This window comes from Lethenteron reissneri, chromosome 13 (genome assembly GCF_015708825.2).
Source record: "Lethenteron reissneri isolate LAM-NWPU_2019-01 chromosome 13, ASM1570882v1, whole genome shotgun sequence".
NCBI lineage: Eukaryota > Metazoa > Chordata > Hyperoartia > Petromyzontiformes > Petromyzontidae > Lethenteron > Lethenteron reissneri.
Window position 1 is genome coordinate 8,821,245 of NC_083791.1, and position 21,959 is coordinate 8,843,203.

At 51.0% G+C, this 21,959-nt stretch overlaps 1 protein-coding gene across 1 annotated transcript in view; it reads right to left on the bottom strand.

Annotated features, from left to right (window-relative positions):
* The window catches only part of LOC133341945 (uncharacterized), a 163,187-nt gene extending 150,096 nt beyond the window's left edge, over window positions 1–13,091 (bottom strand). Inside the window, exon 1 of the mRNA XM_061550788.1 lies at window positions 12,730–13,091. The gene's annotated coding sequence lies outside the window, so the exon portion shown is untranslated. The remainder of the gene's footprint in view (window positions 1–12,729) is intronic.
* Between the last annotated feature and the right edge of the window lie 8,868 nt (window positions 13,092–21,959).

Sequence of the window (21,959 nt, forward strand, 5' to 3'; positions counted from 1 at the left end):
ATAGCACCGTGGCCTGAACAAGAGAGAGAGAAAATAAATAGGTGACGTTTCGGGCAATGAGCCTAATTCACGGAGCATAGTGAGGCCATAGAGGTAGAATAATCCACGTGGCTTTGCTATGTTCTCTGAAGAAGGACCATTGTCCGAAACGTCGCGTACTACGTATTTTCTTAAGGCCAGTGTTAGAGGAATGTGTCCTGTTAGTTATCCCGTGTATCTTTTACGTGTCGACTTATTCAAGATTAGGCACCACGAAATGACTAATACACATCACACCTTTATTCCATAGGGCAGTCCTCTACTTACGAACGGGATACGTTCCCGAGACTTGTCCGTAAGACGATGTGTTCGTATCTCGGAACTCAATATCTGATTGTGCTGCGTTATAAAATAGTCTTATGGCTCAACAAGAAAATGGAAGCGCTGTTAAACTCATAAACGAGAAGAAACATTGTACTGTTTCCTTGCAATAAATACTCTTCTTGTAGAGAAAACATAAAATAAAGTTGCATGGAAAGAAAAAAAATCCGTTTTATTGTCACTCACCCCGAGTCCTTATTCTGGTTTGCTTGTCGCGAGTAATGTGATGAGTCCGAGCAGATGCTGGGACTCGTACATCTCGCGGAGGATCGCTCCGCCAAACAAAATAGTTCCGCGGTTCGGTTAGTAAGTACGACCGAACGTTTGCAAGTCGGATGGTTAAATATAATAACATTTTGGTGTGGTTCGTTCGTAAGTGCCGATGCTCGTATCTCGGGGACTGTGGAGCTAATATGATGAAAACACAACTTCGAGCATAATTCAAGTTCAGCGTTGTGTGGATGAAGGCCTCCCCACACCCGTATCTATCTTGCGCGGGCTGGGGGGGTGAAGGTTTAACCTACCCTACCCCACCACGCTGATCAGCGCATGCTGGAGAAGAAGTGGCCTCGCGTGGGGTGTGGCGAGTCAGGCAAGGAGGAGGCCCAGGGACCAGTTCAGATATCACTTGCCACTGATGTTGGCCGTGGCCCCGGGAATAGAACTCAGGGTGGAGGGAGGGAGGGGGGGTCGTAACGCAGTGTGCTGTGCCGGCCACTCTGCAAATTATAAAGAGCTATAATTACATCACAGTCACCACGAATTACAAGACACTCTACCGGAGGCTCCCGACTTACCCTAAACGAAACGACGGAAGCAGCATGGCCCTTGCGCGCACGTGCGCTGCGGCCATTAACGGACTGTTTGGGGGCAAACCGTGCCGTTGGCGAGGGCCTTTCAACCAGAGGTCGCAACCGGGTACCCGATACCCGTACCCTACCCGATACCCGGCTACCCGTACCCGGCCGGGTACGGGTAGGCCGTGAGTCACTGGTGAGTCACCGTTTGTCACTCATTTCGGGTAGGGTACGGGTACGGGTAGGGAACGGGTACCCGTACCCGGCCGGGAACGGGTACCCATTTGCGACCCTGGTGCGGCCGGGTACGGGTACGGGTAAGGAATCAAAACCCGTTTACGACCTCTGCTTTCGACGCCGGGACAGACGGTGGCACAGAACGGGTGGGGTTGGGGGGGGGTTCGGTTTGATCAAGAGGATCGCTACACAACGGCCGCCTTTATCTCCCCCAGTGCTGATGTTTATAAATACCACAGGAGGTGCTGCTGCCGCTGCTGCTGGTTTAAGGATAAGCTGATATAGGGGAGGCCCCGGGAGATGGCAGGGTCGTGTACGGCTATAATAGGGACACTCTTAGTTGCTGATGCTCATTATTTATACTTACACACTCACTAACAATTTGTCTTTTCGCGCGGTAGGTTTATTTGTCGCGATTCAATCAAACGATCGATTGCGAACCTTGAAACGGGGAGTCCCCCACGCGATGCCATCTTTTGCTCAAATCCGTCACCAGAACACGCACGCGCAGGAAGCCGTCTCTCCGAGAGCCCTGTGCTCACGTAATGCCTCCTCTTTATCCTCTCTTCCTCCTTCCTTCCTTCTAAGAACCTCCCGGGAAGGCCCCTCCCCCCCTCAATCCCATCCCTTACTTCCTTTATTTTTATTTTTCGCGCCTTCCCCCCCATTCCAACCCCCTGGCCAATCTCCTTGCTTCCTTGTCAAAACAGCTGTGCGAGCTCAGTCTTTATTAATTAATTCATTCAAAGCATCTTTGCATCACCCACCCCTTCCTGGAGAGTCAGCTGTCCTCAGCTAACCAAGGACATGACCCCGGAGAGAAAGATTGCAGAGCAAATGTGTGCTCTCCGATCTAACCTTAAAGGAGACTGTTCTAGATTCAAAGAATAACGACAGCAGACTCATGTCTGAGATCAGCAGCCATGTTCAGAGACAATGATGTCATGCAATACAATAATGTCATGTGCCACGTGACTTCCCTAGAACAAACGGAGAAGAGAAAGACAGGACATTGCACAGCTAGGAAATTAAAAAGAACTAAAAGTGAGAATTGCACAAGAAAAGAAAAGTATGCGTATCTCATGGACAATGAGACCTTCCCTAGATTCTATAGATGAGAAAGAACAAAAAATAAGAAAGAAAAAAAAATTAACTCCTCTGGCTTTTCGACACAGTGCCACCTTTGACACAACATTTCGGAGGGGAGCTCGCAAGAACAAAAAGGCGAGCTTCCCGTGAAAGTCATCGTGCATCCAGGAGAGCCACAACCGGTCCAGTTAGAGTCTGAAGTGCAACTCGTAGTTCCGGGGGAGGTCAGCAATGGCTTAGTCACAGTCGTCCCCTGGAGGACGACCAGGCTTAGCTGAAACCCGACAGGTGAGTGGATGGGTGTGAAGTGAATTGCACCCCCAATTCCGGCAGGCTTTAATGACACCGTAGGTGCAGGTGATGATGGATGAAGAGATGCCTGGGCTGTGGACATTCGCTTGCAGGAGAGAAGTATGTGAACGTACCAACAACGGCGGCGATCTCACCAGATAATAACACATTGTGGCCTAAGAGCCTGGATGACCTTCGACAGGACCCTGGCAAGGCCTATGCAATTTGTCGTACGTGCCGACTGGCGACCTGCGGGCGGTACAGCCATGCCAGATCGCCGGCCCTCTAACGTGTGCCCGTGAGGGCATTTGCTCAAATCCATTAATTCATGGCCGTAGATCACAGCGGAGTTTGGCTCTAGCTGCCTCCCTGTACCTCTTTGAAGGCAGTCAATGTGTGCGGCCACGCAGGTGGGTGTGCCTTGACCGGCCGATTCTCAATCGGAGGTGCCGACTTTTGGCCATACCCAAGGAAGATTTGGGGGGAAAAATACTGTGGTGGCGTGCGGAGCCAGCCGATGATCCTCGAAAACTACAGGAAATGTCCAGTATCTCGTCGATTCGCTCTCACTGACCACGCGGCATAATGTGGCTGAAACGGTCCAATTCAATCTTTCAACCGTTCCCGTCCATTTGCGGGTGTCAGGGTGAAGTGCACGACTTCTTGGGAAGAAAAAAAAAGTTTCACCCTGGTCGGTCAGCAAGTGCTCAGGAAGATCCCTTGTCCACCACATGCCCACATATCCATGAGGCCTCAGTGATCGATTGCGCTATTTGGTTTGGAATGGGCAATGCCATCGGCGAAATGGGTCATGTATTTGGCCCTCGACCAGCAAGAAGAAATGTCGCCATGGGGTCGTGGGAAAGGGCCCGAGGATGTCTAGGGCCACGATTTCATTTACCCTCAATACAGTAATGGTCTGTAAGGGGACATTGGAAGTGTAAGGCGGTGTGGCTTGTGACGTGTGCAATCCGTACACATTGCTACCTGTCATCGGATGTCCAATGAGGGGCTCAACACGGTCGTCTAGACCAGAGGTCGCAATTGGGTACCCGATACCCGTACCCTACCGGATACCCGGCTACCCGTACCCGGCTGGGTACGGGTACCCGTTTGCGACCCTGGTGCGGCCGGGTACGGGTTGGCCATGAGTCACTGGTGAGTAACCGTTTGTCACTCATTTCCCAACGTCTTGTCTCTTCTCACAATTCAAGTTCCTAGAATCAACCCACCCGCGCCTGCAACATGGCTTCATCCCAGAGGTCGCAATCGGGTACCCGTACCCGTACCCTACCCGATACCCGGCCGGGTACGGGTAGCCGGGTATCGGGTAGGGTACAGGTACCCGTTTTCGACCCTGTTGCGGCCGGGTACGGGTACGGGTAAGGAATCAAAACCCGTTTGCGACCTCTGGTCTAGACGTATGAGACATGTGTCCTGCTGCAGATCCAGCTAATACAAGCTCCATAAACCTCTGGAACGCTGCCGGTGCCGTCTGCAACCCCATTGGCATGCAGTTGTATTGAAACAGCCCCTGAGGTGTTCTAAAAGCCATTTTAGGTTCCAAATTAGAGTCATGGGGAAGCTGAAAAAACTCGGATGAAAGGTCCAGGGCACTGAAAAATGTGGCCCCTGCGAACGCATCTAAGGAATGTCAATATGTGGCAAGGGTTATGCATTCGCCAATGTCTCTTTATTCAGTCCTTGAAAATCCACACAAAAAAACCCGCTATGAGCTGTCAGATTCTTTTCTAACGAGGACCACCGGAAAATGTCCTCTCCCACAGCTCTGGGGCGGTCGAAGACGTCTCTCTTTCCGTTTACATCTCCTGTTGCTGCTGGCCTGCCCACAGGCGTTGATGCAGAAGGCGCGGTGTCTTCTCGCTGGGGTAGCGGTGACGGGGGCAGATCCTGGGCAGCAGTGGCAGGGTGTCTGAAATTCGCGGCGGGCGCTGGTGGCATAAAAGTGGCGGCATGAGCGGCCGCTCCCAGGTGGTTTCGATCATATGTGTATGGCAGCGGCTGCAGCATCGGCGGCTGTGTGGGGCCGACTGCGGCAGCTTGCTCGAGGTCCGTGGAGGCGGTGGCAACGTAGGCATGAGCGGTGGCGGCGACCCATCAGCGGGACGTAGCAAGGGCGGCTGAAATTGCCCCCTGGGGGTTTTCTTTTTCCCTATACCAGCTGCTGCAGGTGTGACTTCCTCCACAAGCCAGTCCATAATTTCTTCCAGCGGAGGTTGACCACCATGACTGGGGCCTGGGGGTCGCTGGGGCCGGCTCTTGATACCGGGGCCCCAGGAGCATGCCAAGGAAGAGGGGGGGAGTCTGGCCCCTCCATTTTGTTTCTCTCCTCATCCTCCCAGGCATCCGTGGACTCTCTTTGGCGTTGAGTTTTGTCAGGTGGGACGAGATGTGATCCCACCGCTGCCTCCAGGTGAAAGGAGGTCCACACATGAGGCAACCTTTAGCTAAGGGCTTTATTCAATTCCCTCATGAGAAGACGCACACAGTCATAGGAAGCCATCTCTCCAAGAGCTCCACGCTCATGTCATTCCTCCTCTTTATCCTCTCTTCCCCATTCCTCCAAAGACCCTCCTGGAAGCTTCCTTCTAAACCCCGCATTCTCCTCCTCGTCCCCAATTCCGTCTCTTGCTCTCTCCCCCGCCTTTAGCCGACCAAGATTGATTTATTCCTTCCCGCCTTTTTCCCCATTTAAAACCCCTTGGCCAATCCCTTGTTTCCTTACCAAAACAGCGGTGGGATCTCAACCTGTTATTGACAGATGTAACCCTTACGATTGTGTAATGTGAGGTTACACCTGGATGATAAATAGGTTACACCTGGATGATAATGATTGGCTCTACCGGCCTCAGCCCACAACCAATGGGGAGTCGAGCCAGGGGCGTGGCCCTGATGTAATGGGAAGGCTACGCCTGGAGGATGATGATTGGCTCTGCTGGCTTCAGCCTGCAACCAATGGAGAGTCGAGTTAGGGGCTTGGCCCTGGAGCTGTACAGTGGCTTCTAGAAAGTTCCAGGGATGTGGCTGAGGATTGGCTGCGGGGCATCACGTGGGCCAGGGATTAAAAGGGGCGGAGAAGGACAGCACGTGGTCAGAGTGTGGAGGAAAGAAGGTGGAAGTCACGTGGCTGGTGCCGTGGTCCGGAGCCTGCCACGTGGCGGGCCGCGGCAGTCTCTCTCTCTCACGCTGTCTGCCAACAGCGTGAAGGAGCCATAGAGGAACGGAAGAAGTGAGAGCTGTGGACGAAACTTAATAAAGAATTCTGAATTCCCGACGTTGTCTCAACGGGGTTTATTACAATTGTAAGACTGCGGTGAGCGTGGCGGCTTGAGAGTGGTTGCGTGATGGCATTCGTGAGATCAACCATCACGGGGGCCCCCCAAAGCGCGGGGCTCGGGGCTATGGCCCCAATTCCCCGTGTACCCTAGGGGATCGCTCTGTCCTTAACGCACGGTGATGCGTGATGGTATTCATGAGATCAACTAATCTCACGGATGGTTGATCTCAGTGGGGCGCAGTGGCCGTTACGAACTCGGCAAAACTGAGTTGGATTCCCATGTCATGACTCACATACATTGGTGGCGAGTCATATATCTGAAGTGGGTCAAAAGCATCCCGTTTTGTCGATTCAGCCTTAAATGAGTATGCAGTGTTCTGTTGTTGACTAACATCAGCATTGGGAAGACAAAGGCGGCCGGGCGTAATACGGCCCACACCATCGTCCAACTGTGTGCACTGCGCTGGCTTCCGTAGGTGATTGCAAACGGAATCAGAATATGTATTTATACTGGAGGAATCCGATGACATATAAAGCTCTTTAAGCCAGACTCTAAAGGCCTGTACTGTTATGTGCATGACCCATACACCCATTCTGTGTGTTTGTGGTTAGCCCATTGCACCTGGGGTCTGTCCCATGACCTCCTGCCAGCGAACCTTCGACACTTCACGTGGCCTTGAAACAGACCTAGCCTGGCACGAGTGTGTCTGCCTCTATGTGTATCTGTATGTGTTCTTGTGTGTGTATGTACATGAGTTTGTGTTTCTCTGGGGAATGGTAGTGTGGTGGTTAGCACTCTGCACTCCGAACCCGGCGACCCAAGTTCGATTCCCGCTCGTGGCCAACACCAGTGATGATTATATCTGAACCGGTGCTGGGCCTCCAATAGGTCGACTCAGCCTCAAATGAGAACCTGATGCGATCTATAAACATCTCCGCTCGGGAGATAAAGACGGTCAGGTGTGGTGCTGGCCACCCACCTCCCTCGCCTGCCGTGCCGGCCTTAATAGGTGCTCTCTAACAGCACTTGATCCTCATGGTGGTACCCCGGAGTACCAAATAATACTAAACGGCCGAGGCAATTAAAATGTTATTTCTGGGACACTATTTTTCCCAGGGGTGTACTTAACTCCGCGACTGGGGTACCACTCAATCCTACATCGGTGCCACACTCCGCGATGTCGAAACGCAGCAAGGGCGATTGCGCCGAAACCCTGAACGCTCGCGGTACGCACCGTGGTGGTGGTGCATCGTGAGTACAGCTGGTCGAGATGAGTCGATTGCCGCATCGTCAACAGACTAAAAATGACTGCATCACGAACATTACGCGAGAGCTACTGTGGTACCCCCGGGGTAACGCCATAAGGTTCACTTGTCCCAACAGTCTGTTAAGGCTATACGGGGGATCTTTGTCTGCGTGTATTTGTGTGTCTGTGTATGTCAATGTGTGTGTCTGTGTATGTCAATGTGTGTGTCTGCGCGTGTTGATATATACAAATTGACGACGCACACACTTTTCTCTGTACACATTCTGCACGTCTGCACATTACAGAACTTATGTATGGCATGCATCATCTAACACCCATTTAATAAGTGTATGTGTGCGTGTGTCTGTGCGTGTGTGGAGCGGTGGCGCGGCGGTTAGCGCGCTGCGCTACAAACCCGACGACACGAGTTTGATTCCCGCTTACGGCCACACCAGTGACGATTATTTTAACCGGTCCTGGGCCTCCCTTAGGTCGACCCAGCCTCAAATGAGTACCTGGTGCAGTGCGTAAAAACATCGCCACTTGGAAGACAAAGGCGACCGGGCGTGGTGCTGGCCACCCACCCCCTCGTGTGCCGTGCCGGCCTTCATAGGTGCTCGCTAACAGTCTATTAAGGCTATACGGGGGTTCTTTGTCTGTGCGTATGTATTAAATGCACACTATGCAGTCCGTGGGCTTGTAACCACCAACACGCTGTTCTGGCATCAGCGCATCCACACAACATCACGGGTGCGTGAATTTCCATCTGTGAAACTACTGGACATCTGTGAAAAGAGCTTCATAGCTCATCGGATTCCTCCAGAATGAATACACATTCTGAGTCGGAGCCTTGATAGATGCCCTGGTACGGTCAAGGGATGGCTCCTTATTGGTCAACTATGTTACGTGTGCTGATGATCCGCTAATTGCTGCACCTGGCACATACCGCTTAGAGAAGGGGCTTTAACATCAGCCCCACAAAAGCTAAGCACCTGCCTGGGAATGCCATCACATTCTGCACCCTCTCAACTCTCCATGAGTGATGGGGCAGTTGTGGATAGAGTGGAGAAGTTTCCGTGCCTGGGAGGTGCGCTTTTGACCGGCTCCGGTTTGGCAGCGGATGTCTCACTCCGAATCAGTCGAGTGTCATTATCTTTTCATCAGCTGCGTAAAGATGGGTGGAAGCTCCCTGGCATGTCGCTCCACACGAAGCTTTGGGGTGTCACCGTTATTCCCTCCCTTCTCTATGCTCGCGAAACGTGGACATCTTCGCCGATTTGAAACATTCCGATTGGCCTGCCTAGGATCTATCTTGGGTTTAACAAGGCTGCAATTATAGTGTGAGGAGTTCACAGATCCTTGAAAGATCTGGACACAGTCCCATCGGTGAGCTCCTCCGGCAGGCGAGGATGCGTTGGCTGGGTCATGGCGCCCGCATGCTCAGCCACCGCATGCCAGCACTAAACGGGTACGACACGGGCGAGAGAAGAGTTAGGGTGATTTGATACTAACGGTGTCACGATCGGCCTCTGTTGCAGGAGGCTCGTGAAGGACGCTACCGGGCAGTTGGAAGCAGTCGTCCTCCAGCAATAATAGAGGGCAGAGGAGCGACGCTCACAACAACGAGCGGAGGAGCGCCGGGCAATTAAAACGCAGCAAAAGTTGGCACAGTGGGGCGACACACTTGGTGCATCTGCCAGCCATCTCAGTCACCCAATCGTACCTCCGGATCTAGACAGCCTTGGGCACTTCACTTGTTCTCAAAGTGCACCTAGCCTGGCACGTCACCGCCACTTAGTGGGGAACGCCGGATGCTTGCTCGCCTTTGCGTGCACGCGCGCGCACATCGCGTTTTTCCTTTAAGCGCCGAACATCAATGTGTTTGTGTCGGGCATCGAGTCACACGCGTGTGCTATTTGTACGCTTCAAATGTGCGCGAGTGGTTGTACGTGTCCGTGTATGCGCGTGTCAAGTAAGACAAAGGCGTCCGGGCGTGGTGCCGGCCTTCATGGCTACTCGCTTAGCAGCACTTTGCCCCAAAAGTCCGCAACGGCTACACGGGGGACCTTTATCTTGTCCATCTTGCGCACCCAGGTTCGATTACCGCTGACGGCAAAAAAAAACACCCCCAGTGACGATTATCTGAACCGGTGCTGGGCCTTCCCTAGGTCGACTCGGCCTCAAATGAGTACCTGGGTGCGGCGCGTAAACATCGCCACTGGGGAGACAAAGGCGGCCGGGCGTGGTGCTGGCCACCCACCCCCTCGTGTGCCGTGCCGGCCTTCATAGGTGCTACTCGCTAACAGCACTTTCCCCTACAGTCTGTTAAGGGTTTTTGTATCGTGTGACAATCTACGCATGATTTGTATGTATGCATACACATATAACAGTATATAGTTGAATACACAAGTGTGTGTGTGTACACTCTCACTGTGTGCGTGTGTGTCCGTGTTTGTATCAGTGGTTGTCTGTGTGTGTCTGTGTTTGTATCAGTGGTTGTGTGTGTGTCTGTGTTTGTATCAGTGGTTGTCTGTGTGTGTCTGTGTTTGTATCAGTGGTTGTGTGTGTGTGTTTGTATCAGTATGTGTGTGTGTGTGTTTGTATCAGTGTGTGTGTCTGTATTTGTATCAGTGTGTGTGTGTCTGTGTGTGTATCAGTGTGTGTGTGTCCGTGTTTGTATTAGTGGTTGTGTGTGTCTGTGTTTGTATCAGTGTGTGTGTCTGTGTTTGTATCAGTGTGTGTGTTTGTATCAGTGGTTGTGTGTGTCTGTGTTTGTATCAATGTGTGTGTGGCTGTGTTTGTATCAGTGTGTGTGTGTCTGTGTGTGTATCAGTGTGTGTGTGTCTGTGTGTGTATCAGTGTGTGTGTTTGTGTGTATCAGTGTGTGTGTGTGTGTATCAGTGTGTGTGTGTCCGTGTTTGTATCAGTGGTTGTGTGTGTCTGTGTTTGTATCAGTATGTGTGTCTGTGTTTGTATCAGTGTGTATGTGTGTGTCTGTGTGGTTATCAGTGTGTGTGTGTCTGTGTGTGTATCAGTGTGTGTGTGTCCGTGTTTGTATCAGTGTGTGTGTGTCTGTGTTTGTATCAGTGTGTGTGTGTCTGTGTTTGTATCAGTGTGTGTGTGTCTGTGTGGGTATCAGTGTGTGTGTGTCTGTGTGTGTGTCTGTGTGTGTATCAGTGTGTGTGTGTGTCTGTGTTTGTATCAGTGTGTGTGTGTGTCCGTGTTGGTATCAGTGGTTGTGTGTGTGTGTGTCTGTGTTGGTATCAGTGGTTGTGTGTGTGTGTGTACGTGTTGGTATCAGTGGTTGTGTGTGTGTGTGTCTGTGTGTGTATCAGTGTGTGTGTTTGTGTGTATCAGTGTGTGTGTGTCTGTGTGTGTATCAGTGTGTGTGTGTCCGTGTTTGTATCAGTGGTTGTGTGTGTCTGTGTTTGTATCAGTGTGTGTGTCTGTGTTTGTATCAGTGTGTGTGTGTGTCTGTGTGTGTATCAGTGGTTGTGTGTGTGTGTGTGTCTGTATAAATGGTTGTGTGTGTCTGTGTGTGTATCAGTGGTTGTGTGTGTGTGTACGTGTTGGTATCAGTGGTTGTGTGTGTGTGTCTGTGTGTGTATCAGTGGTTGTGTGTGTGCGTCTGTTTGCGTATTTTGGAAGTGTGTGTCAGCATCTGGGCGTATCAGTGTCCGTTAGTGACTGTGTGTATGTTGGTGTGCGTGTGTCAGTGTGTATGTTGGTGTGCGTGTGTCAGTGTGTATGTTGGTGTGCGTGTGTCAATGTGTGTGTGTGGGCCCCTGACAATTATCTGAACCGGTCCTGGGCCTCCCTTAGGTCGACTCAACCTCAACTGAGTACCTAGTACGATGTGTAAACACATTGCTACAAGAGAGACAAAGGCGGCCGGGCATGGTGCAGGCCACCCACCCCCTCGTGTGCCGTGCCGGCCTTAATAGCCGCTCCGCTAACAGCACTTGCCCCAACAGTCTGTTAAGGCTACACGGGGGGTCTTTGTCTGTGTCTGTGTCCCATTGTCTGAGAATGAGTGTCTGTGCGTGTGTCTGCACACGTACGTGTGTATTCGCGTCTGTCTATGTATGCTGAACTTCTTTCGCTCCGTACGTAGCCAAGTGTCTTTAACAATGCGTGTGTGTGTGTGTGCTTTTTAGGGCGTGCCAATGTCAAACCGTGTCAGACTGTGCCAGTGTCTGTACAAATGTGTGTGTGTCAGTGTCCCTGTTCCACCGGTGTGTCTGTATGTTGGTGTGTGTGTGTGTCAGTGTGCCAGTGTGTCTGCTTCAGTGGGGGCTGTGTGTGTCTGCCAGAGTCACTTAGCATGTACCAGTATTGGTCAGTTTATGTAATTGTTCGTGTGTAAGTGCGTCTCTGTGTGTGTCATTGTGCCAGTATCTGTACCAGTGTGTCTGCGTTTGCGTGTGCCAGTGTGGGTGCCAGTGTGGGTGCCAGTGTATCAGTGTGTCTGTGTCAGCGAGTGTGTGTCTGTGTGTCAGTGTGTGTGTCAGTGTATCTGTGTCTGTGTACCAGTGTCAGCGAGTGTGTGTCAGTGTGTCTGTGTGTCTGTCAGTGTGTCTGTGTCAGCGAGTGTGTCAGTGTGTCTGTGTGCCAGTGTCAGCGAGTGTGTGTCAGTGTGTCTGTGTGTCAGTGTCAGCGAGTGTGTGTCAGTGTGTCTGTGTGTCAGTGTGTCAGTGTCAGAGAGTGTGTGTCAGTGTGTCTGTGTGTCAGTGTCACTGAGTGTGTGTCAGTGTGTATGTGTTTGTGTGTCAGTGTCAGCGAGTGTGTGTCAGTGTATCTGTGCCTGTGTGTCAGTGTCACTGAGTGCGTGCCAGTTTATGGATGTAGAACTTATTTCGTACCGTGCGTAGCCCAACCGCGCTAATAGGAGGTGCGACACGCAGACGACCGCGTCTGTGTGCCTGCAAGTGTCACAGAGCGTGTGACAGCGTGCCAGTGTGTGTGTGCCAGTCTCACAGAGTGTGTGCCAGTGTGTGTGTGTGCCAGTCTCACAGAGTGTGTGCCAGTGTGTGTGCCTGCAAGTGTCACAGAGCGTGTGCCAGCGTGCAAGTGTGTGTATGTGTGCCAGTCTCACAGAGTGTGTGTGTGCCAGTGTGTGTGTGTGTGTCAGTCTCACAGAGCGTGTGTGTGCCAGTGTGTGTGTGCCAGTCTCACAGAGCGTGTGCTAGTGTGTGTGTGTGTGCCAGCGTGCCAGTGTGTGTGTGTGTGCCAGTGTGTGTGTGTGCCAGTCTCACAGAGTGTGTATGTGTGCCAGCGTGCCAGTGTGAGTGTGTGCCAGTCTCACAGAGTGTGTACACCTTGCGTGTGTCAGTGTCACAGACTGTGTGCCAGTGTGTCTGCGTGCCAGTGCGTGTGTGTGTGTGTGTTCACGCACTCTCAACGCACTCACTCAGATCCGATGTGCCGTTCGCACCCGTATCATGTGGATGGCGGTCAGCGGTACCATTTCGGGGGGGCCTTGGGGTGGAGGGGGGGGGCAGTAGGCGACTGATCGCCTCTCCTCCCTCCTCTCCTCCTGCTGATTCTTCTTCTCTCCACCGCTCTCCCAATTCCTCTGTGCCGCTTGTGGCACCGTCTACCCCACTCACACTCTCAGCAGATCACCACCACCGCCACCACCACCACCACCAAACCCACACTCCTCCTGAACCCTCTCGTCTCGCCGCGGCGCCCTCCCTAATTCGTGCGACGCAACACGTATTTAAATATATATACGAGCGAACGTGCGTGACTCTTAGAACGTAACGCACACACGCACAGCGCACACACACACCCACCACGCACTTTAACAGTTTTGATTGACAGACTGCTGGGAACGGGAGACGCATGGGCAGGAACACGCCCACTCGCTCTCTGGCCACGCCCACTCGCTCTCTGGCCCCGCCCACTCATCGAGAGGCCACGCCCCCTCCGCCCCGTAAGAGCCAATCGCGCGCGAGCCTCTCCGGGTACGACACGCCCCTAATTTTTTTAGCCCCGCCTACACCCCCGGTCTGACTGTGACCACGCCCACTTACAACAAGACCACGCCCACCCGCTTAGAAAGCCACGCCCATGTATAATTAAGCCACGCCCATGTGCAATTAAGCCACGCCCCTCATAATTACCCATCCCTCTCATCCCGTCCACCCGTACATCACCTCCCTCTCGCCTTCATCTCGACTGGCCCTCCCTCCCTCCTTCCCTCCATCACCGCTCCCTATCACTCCACCACCACCAGTATCATCACCCCTCCCATCATCACCATCCCTCCTCCCCCCTCCTCCATCACCCCTCCACCCAACGTTACCCTCCTCCCCTCCTCCTCCTCTTCCCTCACCATCATCACTACTCCTCCTCCCCATGACTCCTCTCCACGCCCTCCCCATCACCCTCGTTGCCCCCATCCCCCCTCCCCCCATCACCCCCACCCCATCACCCCTCCCCCCTCTAGCCCCTCCCCACCCATCACCCTCGTTCCCCCCCCTCCCCCCTCCCCCCATCACCCCCACCCCATCACCCCTCCCCCTCTACCCCCCCACCCATCACCCCTCCCCCCTCTACCCCCCCCCACCCATCACCCCTCCCCCCTCTACCCCCCCACCCATCACCCTCCCTCTTATAATCTCGGCCACTGCGTGGTCATGGCACCGGTTGCGCGTCATTGGAACGAGTCACGTGGCTCCCTTAAAGAGACCGCTCGGACTTTTTTGGGTGGAGCCTGCGGAGTGGTGGGGGAGGGGAGGGGGGAGGGGAGGGGGGAGGGGTGGGAGAGGGGAGGGGGGAGGGGGAAGGGGTGGGAGAGGGGTGGGGGAGGGGTGGGGTTTTGGGGGGAGGTAATTATGGCAGAGTGGATCGAGGTGGGTGGACGTTCTGATCCGCTGATTGTAACTCTAGGGAACACGTTGCAAAAAAATATTAAAGTTTGGGATGCAGTGGCGCAGTAGATTGGGGGCATCACTGCGATGTTGAAACTGGCGATCTGAGTTGGATTCTGGGCGGTGAGTGAGTGATACCTAAACCCGGTCCTGTCTCCCTCCCTCCCCTTCACCAATGCGTACTGGCCAACGTAAAGTAGCTTGGTGAAGTATAGTCCAATAACCCTCGCCATGACGAACGCTGCCTTAATCCAGACGTGAATTGACAAAGAGCTGTGACAGTATTATTATTATATTTTATTATCGCATGAATGTGTGTATGTCTGTGAACCAGCGCTTTTGAATGAGAGAGTCGGTGGTTCGTGTAAGAGATTTGTGAAAACTTCCCCAAACTCGCTCAGCTGCGAGGGTGGCAGTACAGCAAGTGGGTTCGTGAGTGAACCCCCGTCTGTATAGCGGGAACGTCCAAAAGTGTTCTCCACTCGTATGCTTGCTGTGTTTTCTTCGGTGTCACAAACCCAAATTCTCATTAATGGAGCTGGTCAAACATTAACCTAGTTTACTACGCAGTAAACCGCGGTCTCAAGCATATATAACTTACTCATAATCAACCATGATCCATCCACTGCTGGATAAAGGCCTCCATCCCTAAGCCATCAGTTACCATCTCCCACGAGACATCTCATCTGTGTTCTCTCCTTTGGCACGACCACTCGCCACCCATCCCATCCATCACCACCACCACCATCCCTTCCACTTGCACGTATACTCCTGCCCAGGCGCACACTTTTCTTAAGTCAACATGAAGTGCTATGTTCTCTGATATGTTTACCCACGAGATATAACAAACCACAAATAAGTCATACCGCATAGTGCGTGTCTATGCTACGTGTGCGCGCAAACACACACACATACGGAGACAACATATCCAGACTTTCACAAACTGTTGGGGCAAAATGCTACCGGCGAGTTGGGGCAAAATGCTACCGGCGATACACGCGTAGGCCATGCACATAGCCGCAAGGTATAATCACGCACATTCACCTCGTCATGTTGTGCACGTTGTTATTGGCCAGCGCACTCCACGTACATCTACACGATGGGGGCCCTGTTCAAGTAAAACCAACAAACAAAAGTCAGCGATGCGGTTTGAAAGGAAATCACGGATCGGTCGGTGGTGGAGCATTTTGCGGGCATTTCAGCAAAAAGCTCAGTTTGTATATATATCCACGTCGAAATGTCTTATCTAATCGCCTTCTTGTTAAGAGTCACTGAGAAATATAAAATCATGAACATCACTGCCCAGATGCAGGTCAAGTTCAAGTTAAATTAGGTACAAGCCATGTGAGCCATTCGGCTCTTGAATCGGGTGCAACCGCAACAAACAAAAAACTAAAACATGAACACAAAAACATCTTAAAGTGAATATGTGACTGAGTGCAAACAGAAAATCCAAGAAAAGACAGCAAAATATTGCAGAAAAAACACCGTACACAAAAATGTGCAAAAATCCCAGTCGCTGCCATCTCTCGATGTAGCAAATGCAAAGATCCCCCGCGTAGCCTTAACAGATTTGTGGGGCAAGTGCTGTCAGCGGGAAGCACCTATGAAGGCCGGCACGGCACACGAGCGGGTTGGGTGGCCAGCGACACGCCCGGCCGCCTTTGTCTCCATTCGTGGCGATATGTTCGCGATATTTTCGCCACGAATGGAGGCACGGGCTCGAATAGCCCACACCTACCGATGATCACGGTTGGCTACGCAGGATGCGAAAGAAGTTCAACATAGATACATACATATTTTACACACTTGCACCAGATACTAATTTGAGGCCGAGTCGACCTAGGGGAGGCCCAGGAACGGTTCAGATAATCGTCACTCGGTGGTTGGTGGCCGTGAGCCGAGGGGTCGCCGGCTTCGTCACTGTCCACCGAGCACCTGCAAACAAGCGAATGTCATGGCCAGGGCTGGCAATGGGAAGACTTTACCCCCACCATATCTGAGGAGGAGCTTCGCTCTGTGTGTGGGTCTCTGTGCGTGTCTGTGGGTCTCTGTGCGTGTCTGTGGATCTATGTGCGTGTCTGTGGTTCTCTGTGCGTGTCTGGGGGTTTCTGTGCGTGTCTGTGGGTCTCTGTGCGTGTCTGTGGGTCTCTGTGGGTTTCTGTGCGTGTCTGTGGGTCTCTGTGCGTGTCTGTGGGTTTCTGTGCGTGTCTGTGGATCTATGTGCGTGTCTGTGGTTCTCTGTGCGTGTCTGGGGGTTTCTGTGCGTGTCTGTGGTTCTCTGTGCGTGTCTGTGGTTCTCTGTGCGTGTCTGTGGTTCTCTGTGCGTGTCTGTGGTTCTCTGTGCGTGTCTGGGGGTTTCTGTGGATCTCTGTGTGTCTCTGTGCGTGTCTGTGGATCTCTGTGTGTCTCTGTGCGTGTCTGTGGGTCTCTGTGTGTCTCTGTGGTTCTCTGTGCGTGTCTGGGGGTTTCTGTGCGTCTGTGGATCTCTGTGCGTGTCTGGGGGTTTCTGTGCGTCTGTGGATCTATGTGCGTGTCTGTGGTTCTCTGTGCGTGTCTGGGGGTTTCTGTGCGTCTGTGGTTCTCTGTGCGTGTCTGTGGGTCTCTGTGCGTGTCTGTGGGTTTCTGTGCGTGTCTGTGGATCTATGTGCGTGTCTGTGGTTCTCTGTGCGTGCCTGGGGGTTTCTGTGCGTCTGTGGTTCTCTGTGCGTGTCTGTGGATCTCTGTGTGTCTCTGTGCGTGTCTGGGGGTTTCTGTGCGTCTGTGGATCTCTGTGCGTGTCTGTGGATCTCTGCGTGTCTGTGTGTCTCTGTGCGTGTCCGTGTGTCTCTGTGCGTGTCGGTGGTTCTCTGTGCGTGTCGGTGGTTCTCTGTGGATGTCTGTGGTTCTCTGTGCGTGTCTGTGGGTCTCTGTGCGTGTCTGTGGGTTTCTGTGCGTGTCTGTGGATCTATGTGCGTGTCTGTGGTTCTCTGTGCGTGTCTGGGGGTTTCTGTGCGTGTCTGTGGTTCTCTGTGCGTGTCTGTGGTTCTCTGTGCGTGTCTGTGGTTCTCTGTGCGTGTCTGTGGTTCTCTGTGCGTGTCTGGGGGTTTCTGTGGATCTCTGTGTGTCTCTGTGCGTGTCTGTGGATCTCTGTGTGTCTCTGTGCGTGTCTGTGGGTCTCTGTGTGTCTCTGTGGATCTCTGTGCGTGTCGGTGGTTCTCTGTGCGTCTGTGGTTCTGTGTGCGTGTCTGTGGTTCTCTGTGCGTGTCTGGGGGTTTCTGTGCGTCTGTGGATCTCTGTGCGTGTCTGGGGGTTTCTGTGCGTCTGTGGATCTATGTGCGTGTCTGTGGTTCTCTGTGCGTGTCTGGGGGTTTCTGTGCGTCTGTGGTTCTCTGTGCGTGTCTGTGGGTCTCTGTGCGTGTCTGTGGGTTTCTGTGCGTGTCTGTGGATCTATGTGCGTGTATGTGGTTCTCTGTGCGTGTCTGGGGGTTTCTGTGCGTCTGTGGTTCTCTGTGCGTGTCTGTGGATCTCTGTGTGTCTCTGTGCGTGTCTGGGGGTTTCTGTGCGTCTGTGGATCTCTGTGCGTGTCTGTGTGTCTCTGTGCGTGTCGGTGGTTCTCTGTGCGTGTCGGTGGTTCTCTGTGGATGTCTGTGGTTCTCTGTGCGTGTCTGGGGGTTTCTGTGCGTCTGTGGTTCTCTGTGCGTGTCTGTGGTTCTCTGTGCGTGTCTCTGGGGTTATGTGCGTGTCTCTGGATCTCTCTGTTAGCCTAGGGCAGGGGTCGACAACCAAAATAACAAGAAGAGCCATTTCTTTCAAATTCGGTACAAAATTCAGTATTTCAAGAGCCGCAATGCATCTGAGTACATACGTACTCATCGTCAAGAAGCAGCCCGTAAAGAGCCGCATGCGGCTCCGGAGCCGTAGGTTGCCGACCCCTGGCCTAGGGGGTCTGTGAGTCGAAACGAACGGTCCATCCTTGATTCCTTCTGGAACGTCGGGGTTCAAATTTTCACTCCCACCACGGCGCTCTGGCCCATTTCCACCACTGGTCATCCATCGATCCATCTCCTCGTTGGACGTTCGACCTCACCCTGATGTTAGCCGGTCACGTCAGTGGCGACTGATATCTGATGCCCACCGCCCCGGTCACTCACCCGCACTCACCGGCGTGGTAAAGTATGGTTAAATAAGCTCCACGGCTGACATGGTGCGGGTAGATCCACCTCCTGCAGTCGAATGATATGTGGCTGTACATGTATTGATATTTTCACGTATTATCATATATCTAATTTTCGTTATTTGTTATGTCTGCTTTCAAATGTGATAATAGCCGTGGCCTGGATTCGAACTCAGGTTGCCCGAGTTCAAAACGCAGCGCGCTAACCATTGCACCACCACTCCACCCCCAATGTGTTTGCGTTAACCCATGTATAATTAATTGCTCTATGAATTCATCTGCTCGTTTAGCGTCGTGAGTTATGTTTCAAGGAAAATAGATTTTTTTTTTACTTCGTTAAAATAAGGAAGGGGGTCTGACATTCGTGTTTAATGGTCGCGTTTATCGGCCGTGGTGGAGCGGTGACACAATGATTCACGCGCTTTGCGTTATGAACTACCAGAGAGTTCGAACCCCAGTAGAGAGTGATTGTCCGAGATGGTCCTGGTCCTCCTCCTCCTCTCTCGACCAGCGTGGTGAAGTATGGCCAAACAACTACCCCGCAAAGGCCATCTTCATCCGGTGGTGCATTGAAAACAAAAACTGCAAATCGTGTATTTAAAATCAACTTCTTGGTTCTTTCGGTAAAGTCACGTAGAAGGGAAGTAATAAAATAATAAAAATAAAACATACTAAAATAATTCTCACGACGTTTCGGCCACAACGCAAGCAGCCGTCTTCTCGACAGACCTGTTTTTTCACCTGAGGATGAAGATGAATCCCTGCAGTCACGAAAGCTTTAAATCGAAAATTAAAATCAACTCTTCGTGAGACCGTTTGTGCTTATGTTTAGTTAATCTAAGCTTTATAAAACGAAAACGTAAAAAATAATGCAGTGCTGTATTATATATGGATTATTACAGCAGACTTTTAACACGGTGTATAGGCTCTTGAAAGCTAATCAAGTTTGAGCCTGGTTAGTGCCTCTACTGGGGACTACCTGCTAGCAACCACGTGTTGTTGATTTTGGGGCTGCGAGGTGGCCAGGATATGGCGGCTACAGCAGTGGGTTCTTGGATCTGTCTGTGCGAGGGGTTTTCGAATGTCACCCCTCATACGCCAATCTTACGGGAACGGCAGGACACTCGTGAACACGGGGCTTGAGACTGAGGCTCACCCACGAAAACATCGCACGAACCGTTATTAATATGATGAGTACAGAACCCGTTGTTGCTCTGCAAACAGAAACTATCCAAGCTGTCTTGCTCATACCCTTCTCACAACCCTCCTGTACTCGGAGCCCCGAAAGTAATCTGCTTTTGTATGTCATAATAAAACGGCGAGAGAAAAATGTATTGAGGTTTGTTTGTTTTTAAATGTTCTCAGGGATTTAAATAATTATTCTGGCGAAAGAATTGCAACAAGAGGACAAAATGAGAGGTTTAGAGGGATTTTAAATTAACCGCTGTCTGTCTTCTTTACTCCCACCTCGTCGGTGTGTCACTATATCCGTTAAACGTCTTCTTGTCACCCTTTCAACTCAACTCGGATGTTCAAATGGTTTCGCGGAAAAAAATCCCGTGCAGCCAGTTACCCAGCTAGCTTCGGTGGCAACGGCCCGCAGCAACCACAACTAATACTAGTTGTTGTTGTTGAGGTGGACAGGTTCCCAGCCAGCAGCCAGCCAGGAAACCCGAGACTAAGATTATATTTAATAGCACAGTGGTATGATAACACGTTCAAGCGATGGCAAAAAAGTCCTTTGGTAGGGTTTGTAAATGTAACTTTATGCCTGACAATCAGCTCTCCTCGTTCCTGATTGGGTTCTGTGCCTAAGCCCATACATAGCCTCTTGATGGCTGCAACTTGTTAAACAAGGAAATAACAATTTTGATTTAAAGCTTTCGTGACTGCAGGGATTCATATTGTTGGTTCTTTCGGTAAAGTCACGTAGAAGGGAAATACTAAAGTAATAGAAATATAGTTTTATATTTATTAAATATTTATTTTTATATTTATATTATTTTATTATTAATAAGGAAAGAACAATCATGAATATGCAAACATTCTGTAACGATTTCCTGTGCGCCTTTGCTCTCAAGACAGATTTAGTTTAATGTATACAGTATTTCCTGCTCTGACGATACGTATCAGAAACGTCGACATGAACGAAGAAAGTGCTAAAATGGGCATTTGAATGATAATTAGGCATACTAAAGAGGATTAGAGAACATTAAAGTTAGATATGCTTATCTTTAGGAGCATATAATCTTGGAAGAATTAACACTGAGAGGCATGTAAATAACCCAAAATTCACGTGGATCAGGCAAAAAAGCCTCCCCCTAAACATATACATTGTATTGTCATGTTTCCAATAGTAGATAGACCATGGCTGATGAAGATACGAGAGTGGCTTGGACCTACCCCGGTCTTGCCTCATTCCCCTGCCTGGGGAGGTGCGGGGATCTGGGCATGGGAACCAGGCAAAGTAGGCCTGGCCTCGAGGGCACTAGGCCTCAAATGCGTTTTATGTGTAAACTAAGTTAATTAAACGCGAGATTACGCCAAACGTTATGAGAAGACGTCCCCGTGTAATAACATCATCTTGTATATAAATAATATTGAGCACATTACACATACAAACGTTGTTGTGGGTTTGTATTATAATCATCGACCATGTGGTGTGACGTCACGCAGTATTTAAGAGTCCAATTTTATTTTGATTTAAAGCTTTCGTGACTTGCAGGGATTCATATTCTTGGTTCTTTTGGTAAAGTCACGTAGAAGAGAAATAATAAAATAATACAAATATAAAACAATAAAAATTCTCACGTTTCGACTGCAACACAAGCAATCATCATCAGGTGTGAAATTATATATATAAATAAATGATATAAATAAATACATATTTCACACCTGATGATGATTGCTTGTGTTGCAGTCGAAACGTCGTGAGAATTTTTATTGTTTTATATTTGTATTATTTTATTATTTCCCTTCTACGTGACTTTACCGAAAGAACCAAGAATACGAGTCCCATTTTACTCCAAATAAAAAAAAGGCCTGGATAGTAACACAACTTATTTTTTTTTTATAACGCCACGTTTCTCTCGTTTACCAAACCATCACCGGTCGCAAGCGTTACCGTGACCTCTCCCCAAGTGACAAACCTTGACCCCCACCGCGCATGGGGCGAGGGTTTGTCACGTGGGGTCAACGTGGGTTTGAACAATCATCAGGCGCGTGAAGCGCGTAACGAGTTGAATTTGTAAATTGGTTATTGCATTTTGGTGGGTGGGGGGGTTCGCGAAAGAACATTTTTGGGGAGTTTTCTTTTTTCGGGGGCGGGGGGGAGTGGAGGGTGAGTTTAAAAACGCACCACTGCAACTTTCTTCAAACCTTAACTCCTGCAAAAAGCTTTTCAACAACGCAAAAGATGTGGCCCCAACGGGCATGTAAGTTGTAGCCATACAGTATTCACAGCCTCGGTTGCGTATTGCCAAAAAAAATACTTTGCATTAAAATTATTACTGTTATGAATCAGTGATAATAATAATTATAAAACTAAACTTCATCGCGTTGGCTGCTGAACGCGCATGCCACTCGGTTAACGTCCGGAGCACAACG